Raw genomic sequence first — 22,507 nt, forward strand, 5'->3', positions numbered from 1 at the left:
CCAAACTTACCCAACCCAGCCTAGCATAATCCTCGCCCCCCCCCCCCTAGTTTTTTTTCGCGATAGCTCCGAACACGCCAGCAACAGAGAGCTGAAACTAGGATACCTGACCTTTGATTCAAGCCGGATCTTGTGACACCAACCAGATTTTCAGGTCAGGTCAGGTTATTGACCTATGACGTCATAAGTGGACGGTCCTCAGATGCCGCAACTTCGCAACGCCCTCAGTCCCAGAGGAGCTTTTACAGGGGGATGAAACTTACAGTACGTGCATCTTCTAGAAGTCTCACAACTTGTACCTCTAGGATTTTTTCCTAAAGATCACATGAGAAAAATGAAAACTGCTATTCTGGTGCCGGGAACGATCTCAAACTATCTCAAGTACACGAATCGTGATTTCATGCACTCCTTGTAAGGTAAGATGCTAATTTTTGCATTGTTGACGTTGCGTGACGTCATTTATGACATCACTAGGGTCATACGAGCTTTTCGTCAATAACTCCCGATCAAACTGAGCTAGCGAGTCGGTCAAGCCACCAATGGACTGAGGAAGACGTGCCGAATCGAATAATATGCAACATGACCACCTTTGACCAATGTCGCGACCTAGGGGTCTCTGACCTTACCTTGACCCGGGGTTAACGCCTTAAGATGACCTCACCCGAACAAAAAGTATACCATTCGACGCGCCTGAGAAAGGCGAGCACGTTGATGCTAAAATCGCGCTCTGCGACTGTTTTTTAAGAAGTTAATAATCAAAAACCGAACCCGTGTCTTGCGTCACTTGACCTGACCTCAGAGGTCACTGGTTGACCTGAGACCTTAAAAACGGGTACTAGTTGCTGTGTCTCCTAACAACACACACGCTCGTTTTTTTTTTTCCGCGACGCTCTAATTCCATCAGGGGCGAAAAACGACGAGGGGGTCGTACCAACCCTCCCCCTGGCCCCCGGAGTATGTAGAAAACCAACAGGTCCTGCGGGGTTAACTCTCGCCCTTATTTGTGATTTGCTAGCCGCAAACGCACATGGCGAGGCTAGGTTATTGGTTGACCTTCCAGGTCAGGTCAGTGACTCGAAAGTCGGGAAAATCGGGACCTGTTTAAACTTTGGAGAGTTAGGTTGTTACGAGGTTTTTCAGGGCGCTGATTACGAATTTCATGTTAGCTTTGATCACCGATGATGTCTTGATGTTTTTAGGCCAGGTCGGGTCAGGTCAGGTCAGGTCAACCAGTAGGCGTCTTGCTAGCTGTCCATAGTAGGTGTCAACCATCACTGACAGCCTCGTGACATACGAAGGCGCCAAAATTACTTCGTAAATGTTCAAATGGGTGCTAAATTCGAAATCAGCTCCAAAAACTAGCTTAAGAATATATGCACCCAGAAGAAGTGAACTAAGGTCATCAAAGGTCAATGACCCTGACCTGACCTTCACGTGACCTTGACACCCACCATAATGCATGGAACCACCATCATTTCACATGTTTGAACGTTTACAATTGCAAAAAGGCTGGAAACGAGCGGATAATAGCCGTTTTTACGAAGGGCTTCCTGGCGAATGCCCATCTAATTTGAACAAATCTGCACAAAATGTGTACTTCATTGCCGTCGTGAAATACTCCTGAGCTGAATGTTCAAATTTTATTCTCCTTTTCTTTTTAAATGAACTAGATTGAACAAGATTTTCATTGGACAAGATTGTTGACGGCCTCTTGTAGGTAAGCTATGGTATTTCTGAGCATGATTAATAATGTAAATAGAGTGAATAACCTTATGCTCATGTTATATGTTGCAAATTGATATAATTAAAACGAAATTGATATATTTCGATATTGCACCGTCATCAGAATAAGAATAGCAATTAAGCAGCGAAACAAAGCTGATTCAAACGGAATACAAAACGTGCATCTTTTGGTATGGTTCTCGTTCGATAAGGTCGATCAGTACGTAAATACAATCATCCAGGTGCGTGTCAACATTTGCAAATTATACATGATAATGCTTTAAAATATACATGATGCACATCATGCCAAAAATACATGTACGCATACAATATACATACTTTACATAATAGGTGGATACATACATATGCGCATACAATATACATACTTTACATAATAGATGGATACATACATATGCTCATACAATATACAATATACATAATACATAGATACATACATAATATGCATATACAATATACATGTTACAGGGAGTATGCGATTTCAGTTAGTTTGCAACGACCCTAGGGTGGTTGTAACCTCCCTGAACGATCAGTTTGTTTGCAACGACCCTAGGGACGTTACAAAATAACTGCTCGTTCCGGGACGTTGTAACCAAACTAGGGTCGTTGCAACCTCCCTAGTTAGTATGCAACGAACCTAGGGTTGTTACAAAATAACTAGGGAGTTTAAGAATTCATCGAGTCTCGTTTCACAGGAGGGCCGTCAACAATGTAAATAGAGTGAATAACCTTATGCTCATGTTATATGTTGCAAATTGATATAATTAAAACTAAATTGATATACCGGGTGGCCCAGAAAAAACGTTCCCAACTTTAAATCATTATTTCTCAGAAAGTGATAAAGATACAACATTGAAACTTCGAATAGTCAATGCAACACACATTTTCAGTAAATGGTGTGATTTTCATGGCGTTCGGTAAATTACTGTTTAAACAGTTCAGTTTTCAAGCATGCCATGTAAAAATTACTTTTTTGCTCAGATGTTTACTCTAAAATGTGAGTGAACGGGTCACTTTCACCCCACGGTACCGCGGCCTAGAGCCACGACTGCTACTGGCAGCTAGTCTCATTGATGGTTCGGGTCTCAGGATGACACATTCCCTCAGGCAACCACGATGGCTCTGTGCCAGCGGCATCGGAAGAAGTTTCCAGTTTTCTAACCATCTTGTGGCTCAAATGCTTTCCTGGCTGACATTTCTGGGAAAAGGTAGGTAACTTTTCAACCAGGTTTTTTTGTCATCTGCTGGCAATGTTGTTTTTCATAAGCTATTCTGTGGTCTTCTGGCACAGGAACCAGTCTGCTTTAGTTTGTTTTCCTTATCCGGTCGATTTACTGTTTGATCTACTGAAAGGAGGGTAATCAGCAGTAATCCATGCACCGTGCCACTCCTGCTCGAAACATGATTTGTGTTGAAACGAATGGCATCCATGAGCACCATTTTGGCTCAGTATTTGAATATTTGGCACATGTGTGAGACAAAAATACTTATAATAAGAACATGCGTGTTGGTGTCATTCACGTGCTCTATTTTTATTCTTTTTTATAACATGGGACGTCTAACCCAATCATCACTATCGTTTGACATCGGCAAAAAAAGCAAAAACGTCTTGTTTAATTCAACTCAAGATTGCCAGCTTGTACATGATGGTATAGTGTTGTAATTTGGCATACCAATGCGCAAAGAAATGACACAAACTTGATGAAAATTTTGGCTCGTTATTTTCACTCGAATTTGATATATAGACCTCCAAAGTTCGGAACGTTTTTTCTGGGCCACCCGGTATTTCGATATTGCACCGTCATCAGAATAAGAATAGCAATTAAGCAGCGAAACAAAGCTGATTCAAACGGAATACAAAACGTGCATCTTTTGGTATGGTTCTCGTTCGATAAGGTCGATCAGTACGTAAATACAATCATCCAGGTGCGTGTCAACATTTGCAAATTATACATGATAATGCTTTAAAATATACATGATGCACATCATGCCAAAAATACATGTACGCATACAATATACATACTTTACATAATAGGTGGATGCATACATATGCGCATACAATATACATACTTTACATAATAGATGGATACATACATATGCTCATACAATATACAATATACATAATACATAGATACATACATAATATGCATATACAATATACATAATACACATAATATATAGTTGTCTATAGACTATAGACAACTATATATTATGTGTATTATGTATGTTACAGGGAGTATGCGATTTCAGTTAGTTTGCAACGACCCTAGGGTGGTTGTAACCTCCCTGAACGATCAGTTTGTTTGCAACGACCCTAGGGACGTTACAAAATAACTGCTCGTTCCGGGACGTTGTAACCAAACTAGGGTCGTTGCAACCTCCCTAGTTAGAATGCAACGAACCTAGGGTTGTTACAAAATAACTAGGGAGTTTAAGAATTCATCGAGTCTCTTTTCACAGGAGGGCCGTCAACAATCTTGTCCAATGAAAATCTTGTTCAATCTAGTTCAGTTTAAAAGAAAAGGAGAACAAAACATTCAGCTCAGGGGTATATGTGGTGCCCGGGACAAAGCACGTAACTGAAAATTTTGGCAGCATTATATCGCCAGCATATGCTTACATGTAGAAAATATAGTTAGGTACTGGGGTAGGTGTGATGGATATCCGTCGCTATCCGTGTGCGGGTTATCTCATTTTCACACTTTTAGGAGTGCGGGTCCGATAAAACCCCTCGTTTTTTCGCGATTTTCTCGCGCTAAAAGCGGCCGATCGTGACGCAACTTTGAGTGTCCTCGAACTTATCTACGTTACTGGTTACACATTCTCTATACAGTTCATGATTCTGAAACCAATGATCTTTGACCTTTGATCTGATTTCTGAGACCATGGCAGACCGAAATGATTTGCCGCTAATAATAGCGCACATAGAATTGCGTTTCCAGACTTCTATTGTGATTACATATAAACGTGCCAACATGTGAACTGATGGTTGTCCCATGCATCATGATGGGTTTCAAGTTGACTTGTCAGTTGTCGGCCAGGTCAGGGTCATTGACGTTTGGTGACTTCGGGTGTCTGTTTCAAATTTTACGATTTTAAGGGATTTTTTTTAGCTTATTTCGAATCCAGCATTCGCTGAGACATTTGAGAAGTATTTGAGAGACATTAGTTGTGGTGCCAATGCAGCTTGCTACGAAGCTCTCGCTGGTGGTTTAGGTACACCTGCTATAAACAGGTGGTGCGGGTGGGACCCCTACTACTTGATCCAAACTTACCCAACCCAGCCTAGCATAATCCTCGCCCCCCCCCCCTAGTTTTTTTTTCGCGATAGCTCCGAACACGCCAGCAACAGAGAGCTGAAACTAGGATACCTGACCTTTGATTCAAGCCGGATCTTGTGACACCAACCAGATTTTCAGGTCAGGTCAGGTTATTGACCTATGACGTCATAAGTGGACGGTCCTCAGATGCCGCAACTTCGCAACGCCCTCAGTCCCAGAGGAGCTTTTACAGGGGGATGAAACTTACAGTACGTGCATCTTCTAGAAGTCTCACAACTTGTACCTCTAGGATTTTTTCCTAAAGATCACATGAGAAAAATGAAAACTGCTATTCTGGTGCCGGGAACGATCTCAAACTATCTCAAGTACACGAATCGTGATTTCATGCACTCCTTGTAAGGTAAGATGCTAATTTTTGCATTGTTGACGTTGCGTGACGTCATTTATGACATCACTAGGGTCATACGAGCTTTTCGTCAATAACTCCCGATCAAACTGAGCTAGCGAGTCGGTCAAGCCACCAATGGACTGAGGAAGACGTGCCGAATCGAATAATATGCAACATGACCACCTTTGACCAATGTCGCGACCTAGGGGTCTCTGACCTTACCTTGACCCGGGGTTAACGCCTTAAGATGACCTCACCCGAACAAAAAGTATACCATTCGACGCGCCTGAGAAAGGCGAGCACGTTGATGCTAAAATCGCGCTCTGCGACTGTTTTTTAAGAAGTTAATAATCAAAAACCGAACCCGTGTCTTGCGTCACTTGACCTGACCTCAGAGGTCACTGGTTGACCTGAGACCTTAAAAACGGGTACTAGTTGCTGTGTCTCCTAACAACACACACGCTCGTTTTTTTTTCCGCGACGCTCTAATTCCATCAGGGGCGAAAAACGACGAGGGGGTCGTACCAACCCTCCCCCTGGCCCCCGGAGTATGTAGAAAACCAACAGGTCCTGCGGGGTTAACTCTCGCCCTTATTTGTGATTTGCTAGCCGCAAACGCACATGGCGAGGCTAGGTTATTGGTTGACCTTCCAGGTCAGGTCAGTGACTCGAAAGTCGGGAAAATCGGGACCTGTTTAAACTTTGGAGAGTTAGGTTGTTACGAGGTTTTTCAGGGCGCTGATTACGAATTTCATGTTAGCTTTGATCACCGATGATGTCTTGATGTTTTTAGGCCAGGTCGGGTCAGGTCAGGTCAGGTCAACCAGTAGGCGTCTTGCTAGCTGTCCATAGTAGGTGTCAACCATCACTGACAGCCTCGTGACATACGAAGGCGCCAAAATTACTTCGTAAATGTTCAAATGGGTGCTAAATTCGAAATCAGCTCCAAAAACTAGCTTAAGAATATATGCACCCAGAAGAAGTGAACTAAGGTCATCAAAGGTCAATGACCCTGACCTGACCTTCACGTGACCTTGACACCCACCATAATGCATGGAACCACCATCATTTCACATGTTTGAACGTTTACAATTGCAAAAAGGCTGGAAACGAGCGGATAATAGCCGTTTTTACGAAGGGCTTCCTGGCGAATGCCCATCTAATTTGAACAAATCTGCACAAAATGTGTACTTCATTGCCGTCGTGAAATACTCCTGAGCTGAATGTTCAAATTTTATTCTCCTTTTCTTTTTAAATGAACTAGATTGAACAAGATTTTCATTGGACAAGATTGTTGACGGCCTCTTGTAGGTAAGCTATGGTATTTCTGAGCATGATTAATAATGTAAATAGAGTGAATAACCTTATGCTCATGTTATATGTTGCAAATTGATATAATTAAAACGAAATTGATATATTTCGATATTGCACCGTCATCAGAATAAGAATAGCAATTAAGCAGCGAAACAAAGCTGATTCAAACGGAATACAAAACGTGCATCTTTTGGTATGGTTCTCGTTCGATAAGGTCGATCAGTACGTAAATACAATCATCCAGGTGCGTGTCAACATTTGCAAATTATACATGATAATGCTTTAAAATATACATGATGCACATCATGCCAAAAATACATGTACGCATACAATATACATACTTTACATAATAGGTGGATACATACATATGCGCATACAATATACATACTTTACATAATAGATGGATACATACATATGCTCATACAATATACAATATACATAATACATAGATACATACATAATATGCATATACAATATACATAATACACATAATATATAGTTGCCTATAGTCTATAACCATTAACGTAAAGCGACCACAAGGCCACCTCTGAGTCATCCCAAAATACCATATATATGTTACAGGGAGTATGCGATTTCAGTTAGTTTGCATATATATATATATATATATATATATATATATGCTTTCCAACCCCCCCCCCCCGTTTAAGGCCGCCCCACACTGGACCTCGCATGCGGGTTGCGGGTTTTTGAATTTTCGGGTCTCTTCAAAATGTAATAATGCAATCTATGCTGAGTGACCCATATTACTAGATGCCGGCAGCGCTCTTGCGTTGCCTTGGGCCAGAATTGGAGGAACGGTACTGAGGGCACACACCGGGCAAAACCACCGAAACCCAGACTGAGCTTGGACTGAACCTGAAACCAACCGAAACATCCCAAAAATGCTTGAAAGCACGCGAGATTGGTGTGGAGATCTACCTACAGTAAGATATGAATTAACTGCACTTGCATAGTTCATGTCCCAGGCACCCCAGTGCAGTCATTTTCATAACATCATGTAGCGTGTGTCTAGTTCTATCAGTGTACCGACTTTTGTGTCGCTAGATCGACGTTTCCCGGGATCAGAGGATCCCTCGTCAAAACCGTTATCCGCCCCCCGCACGCGCAGCTTGCACCCCTCGGATATTATCTCGCCGGAATGTCGTGATCAAATGTATTCTTCTTATGACCTGCAAGTTTTGAACCAGTTAGAGCTGCCGTTTACCCTGCAGGCGTGGCAACGTACGAAGGGTTGCAATCGGCTTGCACGTGCATAGCTCATGCACCACAGAGTTTAGCTCAACCAAATGTGCATTATTTTGGAGGCCTTGCCTGGGACTACCATTGAACCGATTTTGAGGTTGATAGCTTAAAATTTCTTTGAGCCAGAGGACCTCACGTCAAAACGGTTTTCCGACCCCAGCACGTGCAGCCTGCACCCCTCGCAGACGGTGACCCCCCTGGAAACTGGTTCAAGGTGTTACCGATGTGTCCCGCCAGTATGGCTTTGCCCGTGACCTCGGGTTGACCTGTAGCCTTGACAAAAAAATTCGTGTCACCGAAACTTGGAAGCGGAATAGCATGTGCCACGAAGCACTGAGCGAACCGAGGCCAGTACCAAAAGTTTACCTCGCCGGAGACGAGTCGAACGGTCCCACTTTCGTCCCGATCGGTCCACCCATTTTGACTCCAGGTCCAAAAAAGCTTGGACAAACTCACATACTCACTCACATACTCACTCACATACTGACAAACAGGCATGGCCGAACTTTTCTTCAGCGACCCACCAATGGGAATTTCCGGATGCAAAAGCATGCTATCGCATGCTTTTGATCCTCCAATTCTGGACCATCTAACAAGCGATTCTGCATGTGTATATCTTGCGAGCCACCTTTCATCACATTCCAAAAGTTGATTTTGAGTCAACTTTCGATTTTCCTCGCTGCGAGGTCTGCGAGTTCTGCGAGGTTTGCGGGTTTTTCGTTGGAGTCGAATTATGGTTCGTTGCGCTGGTATTGCGACCATATGTAATTTTCTGAAGGTGTACCGGCTTCACTGCGTTCATGAAGTTACCATAAGGGAACGGTCTAATCACTCTATGAATTAGTATTATGCAAGCAAACTCAAAACCCGCAAACTCGCAACCCGCATGCGAGGTCCAGTGTGGGGCAGCCTTTAACAACTTAGCCCTGGCCCTGCTGTCGGATTTTTTCATCCCCCCCGCTCAACAACTTTTTATCTGAGTCAATTTTGAGTCAACTCACTTGACTAAACAAAAAAATTGAGTAAAGTTTGAGTCGACTCATATTTTCATTGAGCCGCTTGAGTCATGAGTCGAGTCAGGGGAAAAAATCAGCTCCTTGTTTGAGTCAGAGTTGAGTCAGGGCTTTCTGAAGTTAAATGATGAGTCGAGTCGGCAATTTTTTTTTGAGTCGAGCACAACCCTGCTCTGAGGGCCCCATTGGCGTTTGAGTCCGTGCCGGTCTCTAAAGACGACCCCACAGGGTTTCTGAAGGCAGTGGCGTAGCCAGAAATCAGCGAAAGGGGGGATATGGTGCTCGAGGGGGCGACTTTTTCCCTTGAGAGGGATGCTATCGTCAGCTAGTGACAGGGGCGTCAGTCTAAAATGTAACTCGTCATGTTCATGCATTATTTACTAGTAGGTGTTGCAAAATACGAAATATATGAACCAGGTTTCGCTGATTTTTCATAAAATCCAGTAAATGCAATTTGCAGCCCAGTTTTTTTTATAATCAAAGCACCTTTATCTTGATGAATATTTAGCACGATATAGGAAACGATCTCAGGCTCGGATATTTTATTCTCAAAATACGCATCCATACGAATTCGAAACGGTAAAATATACGTTGGTCGATAGGCACAATTTTTATTCTTTGCAAAAAAAAAAAATATACAGATTCACTCAATGATCCAAAGTGACCTGTGGGCTGGAACCTGTGGTCGACCGCGGTGGCTGTGCTTAGAATCTCAGATCGCACGTATGTAGGATTCACGCTGCGACTAATTGCCTAAATTGGAATTCAGGAAAGATTTGAACTTTAAAGACCATGAGATCCACCATGAGATCCCAACTCAGTGTCATACCAGCAGCGACTACAGTCAGAGGCGACCGAACGCTGACATACGTTCTGGATTTTGTTCTCAACAAATCACCTTTAAATTCGATGTCTATTGCGCGCAAACCCTACTTCTGGACATGCGTGACTGCATGAGTGCCAGATATGGGTGAGGCGTGACTCGTGAGACTGTCCCATGTAGTGGCACGAAGGCAAAGGATGTCTTCGGCCGACGTAGTAGGTATAGAAGACGACCTTTGATGGTGTGAGTGTGCACTGTGCATGATCGACTTTGAATAAGCGCCATAGAAACCTGCCGATCTCAGCGAACATTCGCCTTGCGTAATCCCCAGACCAAATATCTGCATTGAGGCCCAGGTCAATTTTGCAACCTCTCCATTACCTATTAGTGAACCCGCGCCGTGCGAGTGGCCTGTGTTTTCCGTGTCGTGCTGGGGGAGGGGGCGTTTTCACGCCCCTCTAACTCGGCTCCTAGGCCACGTAGCTACACGTAGTAAGCGGCAATCGAAAGAGCGTCAAAAATAAATGCGGAAACACTTCGCTCAATTTTAATGTCAGGTCAACGATCATGTCACCAGAGGTCATCAAAGGTCAAATTTAGTCCATTTCAACAATTTTGGAAACTGTCAACGACTAACTCTGGAATCTATAGAGCTACAGCGCCGTGGAAAATCGCATTCGATAACCCTTTTACAGACCTTTTGAAATTGCTCTCAGATTTGACCTAAAGTCAACGGTTTAGCCTCCAGAGGGCAAAAACTAAAACATAGCAGTCTTTATGAAACACGTTTTTCTGCAATAACGTTTGACTCGAGACAGTGACATTTATTTTGCCAGCATCGTGTTCCTCTTCGTCGAGATGCGTGGAATGAACTATAAGTTGACCCTGAAGGGTCATTTTGACAATTTGACCTCAGGTCAAGGTCATGACCTGAGCGGGAAGGGTCATGCTGCATATCAATCGATCCGTATCGTCGAGCCGAACACATCTGACGCGTTTTCACCGCTCTAGCACGTCTATCAAAAGGTATAGTCAAAAAACTGCTGGTGACCGTTCATGACCTGAGATGACCTCAGGGGCACACAGAAGGGTCACAGGTGCATTTTCTGATTCAGTGTGTTATGTTTACCTGTGAACCGATATTTGAGAGGGTTCTGAACGACATTCGTCCAAAAGAGGCGCATTTCAATTTTATCCCATTGACTTATACGTATAGTGGAGTGGTCGCACAATTGACCTGACCTTAGGTTACCGATATCAAAAGTCCGAGATAAACATTTTATACATAAATTCGTTTAAATTTAAATTAATCGGCTTAAATTCGTTTCGCTCGAGTCACATAACATTTGTTTGATCCAAGTTATCGGCGAGCTAGGGCGACATACAGTCAACGACGCAACACTACCGTTGCCATCCCGCGTTTCCTCTTGCCGAATCGTCCAATATTGATATCGTATTGCACACCCCCCCCGGACCACGCACACCATCCCTTCCTTTCCTTCAAACACACCCCTTCCCCGCCTGGCGTGCCCGCCCACATCACTCCCGAGACGTGCGCTCACGTCAGGTCCATCTCACCTCGCGCCGCGACCTCCCTCTGCTACCGCTTTGCGACTCACGACTCACGAGTCACAGACTACCACCAGGCTAAAATGTTTCAATATGGCGGAGCATCGTTTGGGTGAGTTCAATCGACTGTGATCCATTGACATCCCATAAACCCCCAGACATGCATAGCATGCCCAGAGTGAGATCTGCGTTTTGGATACCAGGTCAACTTTCTTTGCCGTTTCACTGACGAGCGTCATCAACGACACCCCTCGGCGGGGAGGCGACAGACGAACGTCTTGCTGTTGGTACAGGTGAGGTCGTTCGCTCCGACAGTATCCATTTCCAGACAGTTTTCAGCCGTCCCGCCATTCGGCTCAGATGTTGATCGCCATGCAAAAGATGAGGTGGAGCCGTCCACCGACTTCCACGTTCCCTCCACTTCGGTATCCGATATTCCAGCCCAGGTAGATGAGACCAGGCCGAGACTGTAGTAGACTACCTTGAACGTCTCCATGTTGATGACGGGCGAGAGGCGGGCTCCCGGCTGCAGTCCTGCACAGTGGTCATCAGCGGCCTGCCAGGCCATGGCCGTGGAGACGTAGTGGTAGCAGTAGTCGTCCACGAAGAGCCAGCCGGCCGGACAGGGCTCGACAAACGAACACTGGTAAGGAGCTTCACATACGTAACCGTTTATCGTTTTAGTGGAGCTCTTTGCATTGTAATCAGTTGCGCGACTCACTCGTAAATTGACGTAACCAGGATCTATTGGAGAGTACATCGGTAGTTGCACCGAGAGGGCTGCCCCGTCCGGACTGAATAGAGCGCCGTTCTCCAGCCTCGCTCCGATGAACTCGCTACTTGTGGGTCGAGACGGGTGGTACAACAGCCAGCTGCTCTCCTGTATGTCATCCGGCACTGCCAGGTCAGACTGCTCCCCGAGACTCTGACATGTTGCGCGGTGTGTGTCCCAAACCTGTCCCGTTTCAGCGCGCCCGCGGAAGAAGCACCTGTCCTTAAATGGGTACCAGCCGGAGAGACAGGGTGGCACCGTGGGACGGGAATAGCGCACCATCACCGCGGAACTGGTGTCGGCACCCGACCTCAGGATACCGTCAAACACCTGGCATTGTCCGCCGTCGGTGAACGTGAAGCCGACACAGCCGGACGTCCTGTTGCACCAGGCGGCGCAGCTGAGACGAGACGGCGCCGCGGACTCGGACAGTGGTCCTGCGGAGAACACATCCAGCCGGCGGACGTACGAGGCGCCGGCCAGCAGCGCGCAGCTGAGGAGCAGCACGGCCGACGGACGGAGCGCGTCCATCGCGGCTGACGGCGGTGTAACGTCTGGGTGTGAGCATGATTGGCGTCAATGCCGCTGTTAGCTTTGCTTGACCGTTGCCGTGGTTTAAGTACAGCGCCCATAGTTCCAAACAAAACATGCGGTCTAACACGCACATGAGTTGGGAAATAACCAAGCTTGGGGCCTGTTACGTAAGGGCCGCTTGAGTTGAATGTTGTCGTTGCATGCAAGTTAACACAAGTGGAGATGGCTCAAAGTTCCCCAGAATAACGTAAAAATGGGGAGTTAGGACAAGTGTTTCAAGGGCAAGTAGTTCAAACACACAACGAGCGACAAAAGTTCGATACAGAAATGATACCAAATTCCCGCCCTAATCACCAAATAAGATTCTTTGAATAAAACCCACAAACCCGCGCACATACGCTAGTGGGGGTGGGGTGGGGGGGGGGGGGATCCGCCCGTACCCCTGAGGTGAATTGTAAAAAGCGGAAAAACGCGGTGTTAAGGCCACCCCACACTGGACCTCGCATGCGGGTTGCGAGTTTGCGGGTTTTAAGTTTGCGGGCATAATACTAATTCATAGAGTGATTAGACCGTTCCTTTATGGTAACTTTATGAATGTAGTGAAGCCGGTACACCTTCAGAAAATTACACATAGTCGCAATACCAGCCCAACGAACCAAAATTCGGCTCCAACGAAAAACCCGCAAACCTCGCAGAACTCGCAGACCTCGCAGCGAGGAAAATCGAAAGAAGAAAGCATCGCAACTATTGGAATGCGATGCAAGGTCGCTCGCAAGCTAAAAACATGCAGACTCGCCTGTTAGATGGTAGTGTGGGTCACTCAGCTTAGATTGTATGATTTGAACTTGAATAAACGCAAAAACCCAAAAACTCGCAACCCGCGTGCGAGTTCCAGTGTGGGGCGGCCTTTAGGCACAGCGAAATTCGACACTGATATTCTGTTATCAATACCACGCATCGTGTGAAAGTACTTTGCCAGGTCGCTCCGAATGAACCGACCTCAAAACACTTTTTTGCAACTTTGCCACCGTGACGGAGCTACAGTGTATGACCGAGCCCTTTGAAAGTCGCAGGATGTAATAAGTCAATAGTTACCTGCAGCTTGCTCATCATGTTTTTTATCTATCAGCGGGTTATGGCAAGGGTCAGGTTCTGGACCTCCCGATTAGAAGTCAATGAGGGGCATTATTTTCAGTTTTTTTTTACATATAAATATGCGTTGTAATAGCCAATTCTAACATGAACCAGTATAACGCCTTTTGGGGCGACTAACGGAGCGAGCGAGAGGGTGAGCCTTGCACGTGCGAAATTGCGAGGGGGTACCTCCAACTGAGTTGTGCACGGCACCCTACTAACCGGTCTCTAGCGATGTGCCAAATTTGAGCACAATCGGCCCAGCCGTTCTCGAGATCTGGAGGCGGCACCCTGCACGTGCGCACGTGCAAAATGGGTCCCAACTGACTTTTGCACGGTACCCTACTAACCGGTCCCTAACCATGTACCAAATTTGAGCGCCATCGGTCCAGCCGTTCTCGAGATCTGGAATCGACCCCTGCACGTGCGCACGTGCAGCAGTACCCCAACTCTGGCAATTGGATATGCATTGCCTAGTGGGTGCCTACATACATGCCAACTTTCAGCGCAATCGGCCAAGTAGTTACCGAGATATTGCAACAATTACAAAAGTGACACCTCTTCGTTTTGCACGTGGCACGTGCATAAGGGGTCACCCACATGCATCGGGAATAGTCCAATACTTGGTAGAAGGAATGAAGCTACCCTACAAAAATTACCGCATGTAAATCGGTCAAGTGGTTGCTGAGATATAAGCCTCGCAAAAGCGTGACCACGGCCGGCCGGCCGGCCGGCCGGCCGCTCATACTCAGAAATTTCCGTTAATCTAAGGAAAGACTCCGCTCGCTTCGCTCGCTCCGTAATAAGTTCATTCACGACCAGGTTTGACTACCTAGATGCACTGTTTGCTATGTACTGACTGACTGTAAGGCCATGTGACGTCATGAAAGGTCACCAAAACGTCTTTTGCTGACTCTTTACAAAAATAAGGTACATCCGCCGGCCGCGCGAATGGTCTCATTGTGTTCAGCTCGTCAAAATGCACTGGATGATATGCATGTTGACCAAGGTTACGTAACCTGAGGCCAACTTTTGACCTACACATTTCGAAGGCAACATGTTTCGATGCAGATTGATAAGTGGATCTCGATGGTACTATTAGTTTTGCTCTTGCTTGATTGGCTCAAAAGTTATTTGCCGCACCTCCCTTGGTCCCTGAATTCGCCATTTTGACTATTTTGGCCCTTGTGACGTCATATTTGACCTAAACTGAAAATAAGTAAGAACTGTAGACCTTTTTCGTCTGTATCCTATACCGTTTACCAATTTTCGCAAGCTTGCTTGGGTTTCAAGATCATGAAAAGAGGGGAAGGCAGGTTATACATCCTTCGCAGGTTCTAAGTTGTAGAAGTTCGAACCCTGCAGGTGCGCCAGCTAGTAATAGGCCAATAGGGTGTTCTTCAATTTTGTAGAAATAGTGACCTGCCAAGTTACTTTGCGCATACTGAATTCACTCGACATCAGTGTTTGCCATGAGCTGGGCAGGGCTGGGCCTTCAAATATGAACAACGGGCTGTGGATGGGCTGGGCCAAGAACTGTTAAGTGGACTCGGGTCTCAGGGGTTCGCGACTGATGCAAAAACCATAACTAGCTTAGGTATTTCTGTGCAAGACTCAAAATAAAACGGGTAAATTAAGTATATACCGTAAACGGGGGTGACTTTGCCATTTTTCAACATTAGACGCTTGTAGGTATTATTTAAACTTGTTAACTTATTGTTATTGGGATGACTCTATGTTCAAAACACGGATGAAGATTAGCTCTTTGGGTTTTGCTTTTATCGTATTTACATCTTGCCTAAAATGTCAATTTTTAAAGAAAATGAGTCGTGGCAAAGTTAAACTGAAAACGGGGTGACTGCGAGTATACTGGCAGTTCGATGAGCGCCGTCGGATATGGTCAGGTGGAGATGCGAAACCCTACCAAAAGGACTGCGGCAATTGTATCAAAAATAGCAACGGTTCCAAAGTTCTTCAAACCAGGGGCGGCGCTGAGCTTCTCAAAGTAGGTAGGCACACGGGCGGCGGAAGGTAAAGGTACCCTCAAATGTGTTTCTCTCATCGGATTTGGGTCACTTATTTTTCGTCAGAGGCTGCGAGTTGTGTGTGAATAAAAAAGATATGTTCGTTACAAAAAGAGGAAATTATATTAAAATTATTTACAACCAATGCCACTGTACACGATTTACCCTGTTCACCGACTCTTTATGTCGTGAGCCGTGTACGGCGATCCATGCCAATGACTGCAACTGCAGGCCACCTCTCGGTCAAAACCAATACCGAGTAAGGAAGCAGTTCGACCCGAGCTCGACCAACGGCGCAAGTAACTCAGGAGATAGGGCGAATTGCCCATTGAGCCACAGGGGCATTGTTCTGCAAAAAAGAAAAGAAAAAAATACATCCCCGCTTTCGGTAGATCGGACTTCAAAATCACATATAATATTGAATGAAAAGTATCAGCATTCCTCCCGCTCGTACGTGCATAAAGGAATAAATGTTATTATGATGGCAGGAAATGACCTTATGCTCATTTCATTGTATCATGAGCATAAGGTCATTTCCTGCCATCATAATATTCATAATTATGCTCAAACTAGCCATAGCTCACCTTCAATAAATGTTATTACACTAATAAGCATCACATACATGGCAACCTGCTACCGGCTACGCGTCTCAAGATCGTTGGTACGTTCAGGGTCAGGAACATCAAACATGCCAATATAACGACCCCACGATATCACAGACTGCCAGCACGTACCGTTGATGATGAGTCTAGCGGAAGAAGAGCTTGATGTTCTGATCCTTTTGATATCTGAACCTTTCGAAATTCGATGACGCTCTCGTAAAGAACGCCATCCTTCTGCATTCTGCTGAGAAGAGGGGCCTCGATCTGCAGTTTGCTGAGGTAGCTGAGACGGTCCTGGGACATGGCGAGCGAAGGTATGTCTTGACACGCTTCAACACGGAGAAGCTTCTCTCCTCAGATACTGTGGTAGGCTTTATGGTGAGAATGAGAAGACACGAATGATGGGTCTCCGGAAACGCGTCAGCCAGCCCCTGCTTTTTCAGGTGTTGCAGGAGTTGCTGTGGCGCCAGGTGCATGTCGGCAGAGCCCCACACTGCTTTCAGCTGATTTTACAGCATGTCAAGATCGAATAGAGCTCCTTAGTGTCGCTCCAGAGACTGCAGCTGCGCTGTAGGACGGCTTTGATTGAAGCACCCGTACCGTTCCGGGGCGCGAGTTACCTAAGTGTGGAACTTCAAGTCGATTCTAGGGCTCTGATTGGTGACTTTGGTCGGGGGATGACGCTTATAGCATGACGTCACTCGCGTACTTGGCCGGACCAACGGCGCGGCGCAGGCGCGCCGAGCCAACCCAGAGGCTCTCAAACTCAATTGTACAGATCCTGCGCATTGAATGGCGAAACTTCGGCGAGTTCGCTTGAGTTTGGAAGCCCCTGCCAGAGAACTGGAGACGGCCGGATTATTTGCTGGACAGTGGGCAGCGCAGATGGCGATTGACGGTGCCAAAAAGATGATAGGGAAAAAGGGGTTGAGACTTGAGCAGTGAATTATAAGCCTGTTGCATAGCTGAGTGGTAAATTGTAAAATACTTAAGGTTTGAAGAGATGCAGTGTAGTTTAGCCGACTCAGGGGCATTCTGCCGAGTTATGTAAGGCGGAAGGGTCGCAACTCGCAAGTTGTTTGTTTACATGATTGCCTGATTAAAATGTAAAGCGTACCTAATGTTTAGTTGATAATAAAGCAAGGTTGGGCATCTGTTCAATCCATTTCTCCTCTGCAATAGTGCATTCGCCACTGTAATTCATGTGACTGTGACAATTCACTGGTGGTTTCGGAATAATTAACAGGCGGCGCAGCCCAGTGCCTCTTTCTTACAGTCACTCACAACAATACGAATCGTTCAGTCGTGCGCTGGGGGTCCGCCAAGTTTGAGTGTGCTGCAGAATGCAGACTGGACCGCCGAGAATATAACACTTCCGTCTCCCTGGGCGAGCGGCGCATTGGAGCCGAAGGAAACTGCTTCAGTTTTTTTTTGTGGGGAAGATACCCATGTTTGAAAATTATGTCCTGGAATGATGCGATAAGGAAAAGGACGGTTTCTTGAATTGAGGGCTGTGGAGAAGAAGCAGATTTTCTCACTTGCTACCCGATACAACGCGAAAAGACGCAAATGTTGCACATTGGGCTTAATAAGTCTAATAAAAGATAAGGGACTTCGTGAATCATGCCTAACTGACCGCAACCCAGTTATTTGCCACTGCAGGTAGGTACTAGGTAGGTAGATACTCATTTGTAAACAGAGCGTTCCACCAACCCTCGCCAGAAATTCAATCAGCAGTTGCTTATCTTGAAACGTTTGAGTGCACCTAACAACCTTTAAAAATGACGTCCTCCCTTTCAATGGTTCGTTCGAAGACACAAAGCCAGAATCAGCCAAGCAATATCGGAATCCATTGCGCAGTGTGTCGACTGTCGGATGTGCCCATCCACATAGCATAGCACACACTGCTAAATGCAGGTACGCTCACCTACACATTAGGTATTCGAAGGACTTGATAGCTCATACACATGGAAGAAACGCATGAAATGTGATTAATAGCTGCAGCAGAAGTTTGGCGTCCGATGCCTCTTCGCCAAGTTAAGACCATGCCAATCTCGGCCAGTCTGCCGCTGCGCCGGCACTGGCCGTGGTGTGACGTCATCCGGCCGGCTCGGCGCTGGGTAGTTCCACACTTAGGTAACTCGCTTCCGGGGCGTCCCCGTGGCTTCGGCCGGTTCCAACCGTCCTGTACTGCCTGCAATCAGTCTGGCAAGGCTCTCCTCTGCGGCCCCCGCCGAAGTTAGTTGGTAGCACTGCTGCTCCACGGCGTACATTTCCTACCAGCCCATAGGCCATAGGGTTTACATGTTAAATGGCCTGTTTTCGGCGAGCGATATCTCGGTCAACCTTTGAAGGAATCAATGGTTCTTAGTCTCAAATGATAGATCGATGAATTTTCTTTCGGCAATTCCTCTACCATTTTTCACGAAACCCAGCCGTTCTTCTACGGCGTACAGGGTAAAGATTTCTCTGCACGCCAGCACCCGCGATCCGCCTCTCCGATCGTCGGCGCGCGGTATTCGGTAGCGCAGTCGGTAGCGTATCGGGCTACGAATTCGAGGGTCGTGAGTTCGAATCCTGGGAGCGCCGCGTAATTTTGGCTATAATTGAATGATGTAGATTCTTAAATGTTATCATAATCAATTATTACTAGCTAATTGAATGTATCTGCCCACTAATTGGCCCCTAAAACCTGTTATTTAAGAAATTTAAGAAATGAATGTCACGTGCGCGTCACGACTGCCAACCATAAGCGCTACCATATTCTAGTTTGAACTAACTTTTTGCTAGTCCCGACCAGGGGGGTACGCTCCGGCTGTTTAGCATTACGAAAAGTGGTGACAGACGTTTGTGGAGGATTGTCGACGAACTCTTGTTCCGCGAGCAGTACTTACACGCTAGCGGAAAATCTACCAATCGGCGCTCGGCAGTACTCGACGCTGATTGGCCCGGTGCTCGTGACGAAATTGCGGGGGACCGCAGTTATTCTCTATGGATCCGAATGGGCTTTTGGATTTCGAAGGGGTTTCTTTAAGATTATATGCTGCTTCGAGCTGTTTTCGAGTTGAAATATATTTCTTATGACTGTTAGCTATATGTAAAATGGCACCATAAAATCATGATTTTTAATCAATATTACCGATGTAATATCGGCCGAAAAGACATGCTGTCATGGGACGGACTGCCCTGCGGCTGATGTGGGGCCCCTAGTGCCAGCCTATGGTAATAATGGGTCAATGTAGATCCATTAGGGGTCGTTGAAGGGCCATCATTTTTCAGCGTGGGCTCGCAATTACGTCTGATGGGCGTATGCCGTGCCCCGTCCCTATATCCGTGCCGTGTCCCTATATCCGTATGCTTGTATTATTGACGTGCGATGGTGAAAAGCCCCTGAGAGCAGTGGACCTTCGTGAATATACATTCTGATTTTGATTCTGATTCCGATGGACTAACGCTGGACCCTGATGAACCAACCATCACCAGCCCCTGATAGGTCTACAAAGTCCCTGCTGGGTCTAAATTGGTCACTGATATGCCCAAATGTGCCACTGAGAAACCCGTACAACATCCCTGACTTCACCCGATGGACCAATGCCGTCCCCTCATGGGCCCACCACGGCTCTTGAATGGCCTCTTCAAGTCCCCTGAAGTGCCTTTATTGGCCTAAATGGACCCCTGATTGGCTTATGTGGTCCTTAATGGTCCTATATGGCCCCCATGAGCCCTCAACGTTCATAAACAGCCTTACATTACCTATATGTCACTGGACCCGGTTGGGTCAGAACCGGCCCCTGATAGGCCTGCACGGGACCCGCCGGGCCTATACTGACCCAAAAAGGGCCTATGTCGAGCCCTCATGGGCCTCTGATGACCACACACCGGCATGTGTGGCCCCATCGGCAGTGGTCCGTCTATCCCATGTACTTACCGTCTTTTTGGCCGATGTGACACCGGTAGTATATAGAAAAGTCATAGTTAAATGTCGTTATTACATAGTCAAAAGTCACAGAAAGAATATCCAAGCTCAAAAATGGTCTCAAACAAAAACTGATATAAATCCCCTTTGAAAGTCATAAGTCCATTAAACGCTATAGAGGAATAGCTGCAGTCCCCCGCAATTTCGTCACGAGCATCGGGCCAATCAGCGTTGAGTATTGCCGAACGCTGATTGGTCGATTTCCGCTAGCTTGTAAATGCTGCTTGCGGATATAGTCTTGAACAAGTGAGGGTCACGGCAACTAATTATCGCTTGTCACTACCTTTTCGTCGGGAGCGTTCTACCTGGTTTATATAGCCTTGGTCCCGACCACATATAGTAGGTTTTCTAGTAGTTGTACTAGAAATTCCTACCAAAGTTCGTCCTACCCTTCACTCAATATACCCTGCTCCTCTGCGCCTCGGCCTCGTCGGAAACCAACCCGTTCGGGCGGAACCAGGTGCTTCTTGTCTGCCACGTAGGTTAGTCACCAGGTTGAGTCGGTGGGCGATAGCGAAGGCGGCATGTGGAATGGGCATGCCTGAACGGTCGTCAAGTTAGATGTAAGTGAATCCTAATCTATAATCTAAGATTCGGAAACAGGTGAGCCCCTACGATTTGGACCAAACTTGGTCAGTGGATAGTACGTAACGTCCTGATTACGATGCACCCAAAATCTAAGCTCGGCCCGCCATATTTACGAAGTTACGGATGTTTGAATTTCAAGGTCATTCGGGAGAGCCCCTACGATTTCCGTCAAAATTTGTGTACGGACACTCTAGATGCTCCTCATTACGAATATCACAAATTTAAGCTCGGCCCGCCATATTTACGAAGTTACGGAGGTTTGAATTTCAAGGTCATTTGGGTGAGCCCCTACGATTTCCGTCAAAATTGGTGTACGGACACTCCAGACGCTCCTCATTACGAATATCGCAAAATTTAAGCTCGGTCCGCCATATTTACGAAGTTACGGAGTCACAAAGTTACGGAATTTCAAGGTCATTCGGAGAGCCCCTCCGATTTTCGTCAAAATTTGTATGCGGACACATTACATGCTCCTCATTACGAATATCATAAAAGCTAAGCTCGGCCCGCACTATTTCAAAAGTTACTGACGTTTGAAACTCACTGAAATTCAAACATCTAACTTTTGAAATAGTGCGGGCCGAGCTTAGCTTTTATGATATTCGTAATGAGGAGCATGTAATGTGTCCGCATACAAATTTTGACGAAAATCGGAGGGGCTCTCCGAATGACCTTGAAATTCCGTAACTTTGTGACTCCGTAACTTCGTAAATATGGCGGGCCGAGCTTAAATTTTGCGATATTCGTAATGAGGAGCGTCTGGAGTGTCCGTACACCAATTTTGACGGAAATCGTAGGGGCTCACCCAAATGACCTTGAAATTCAAACCTCCGTAACTTCGTAAATATGACGGGCCGAGCTTAAATTTTGTGATATTCGTAATGAGGAGCATCTAGAGTGTCCGTACACAAATTTTGACGGAAATCGTAGGGGCTCTCCCGAATGACCTTGAAATTCAAACATCCGTAACTTCGTAAATATGGCGGGCCGAGCTTAGATTTTGGGTGCATCGTAATCAGGACGTTACGTACTATCCACTGACCAAGTTTGGTCCAAATCGTAGGGGCTCAACTGATTCCGAATCTTAGATTATAGATTAGGATTCACTTACATCTAACTTGACGACCGTCATGCCTGATGCCAAAACAATGAACTGTGACTTTTACATCCTCCCGTCATTCGTAAAGGGGGTCAAATATAGGGCCTGTTCCATTGGCTCCAAGGCCCTAAGTACAAGGTTGCACGGACTTATTTCTACTAAACCTACCAGAATATAGTTTCACGGTTGATTATTTAAATAATTATTCAATCAAAATTTATTTATTAATATCTCGTAATCATTTATAAGCAATTTTATAAATCAACTTTAAATTCGCTTGCCTTTTACTAACAAAATAACTTTTCTAGTATTGGGTCAACATAGTGGTGTAGCAGTAGGAACCACATCTGGCAAAACCCCAATACCTACATACAGCAGAAAAGCAGC

This window comes from Amphibalanus amphitrite, unplaced genomic scaffold, assembly GCF_019059575.1.
Source record: "Amphibalanus amphitrite isolate SeventyFive unplaced genomic scaffold, NRLGWU_Aamphi_draft 000188F_arrow, whole genome shotgun sequence".
NCBI classification, from domain to species: domain Eukaryota; kingdom Metazoa; phylum Arthropoda; class Thecostraca; order Balanomorpha; family Balanidae; genus Amphibalanus; species Amphibalanus amphitrite.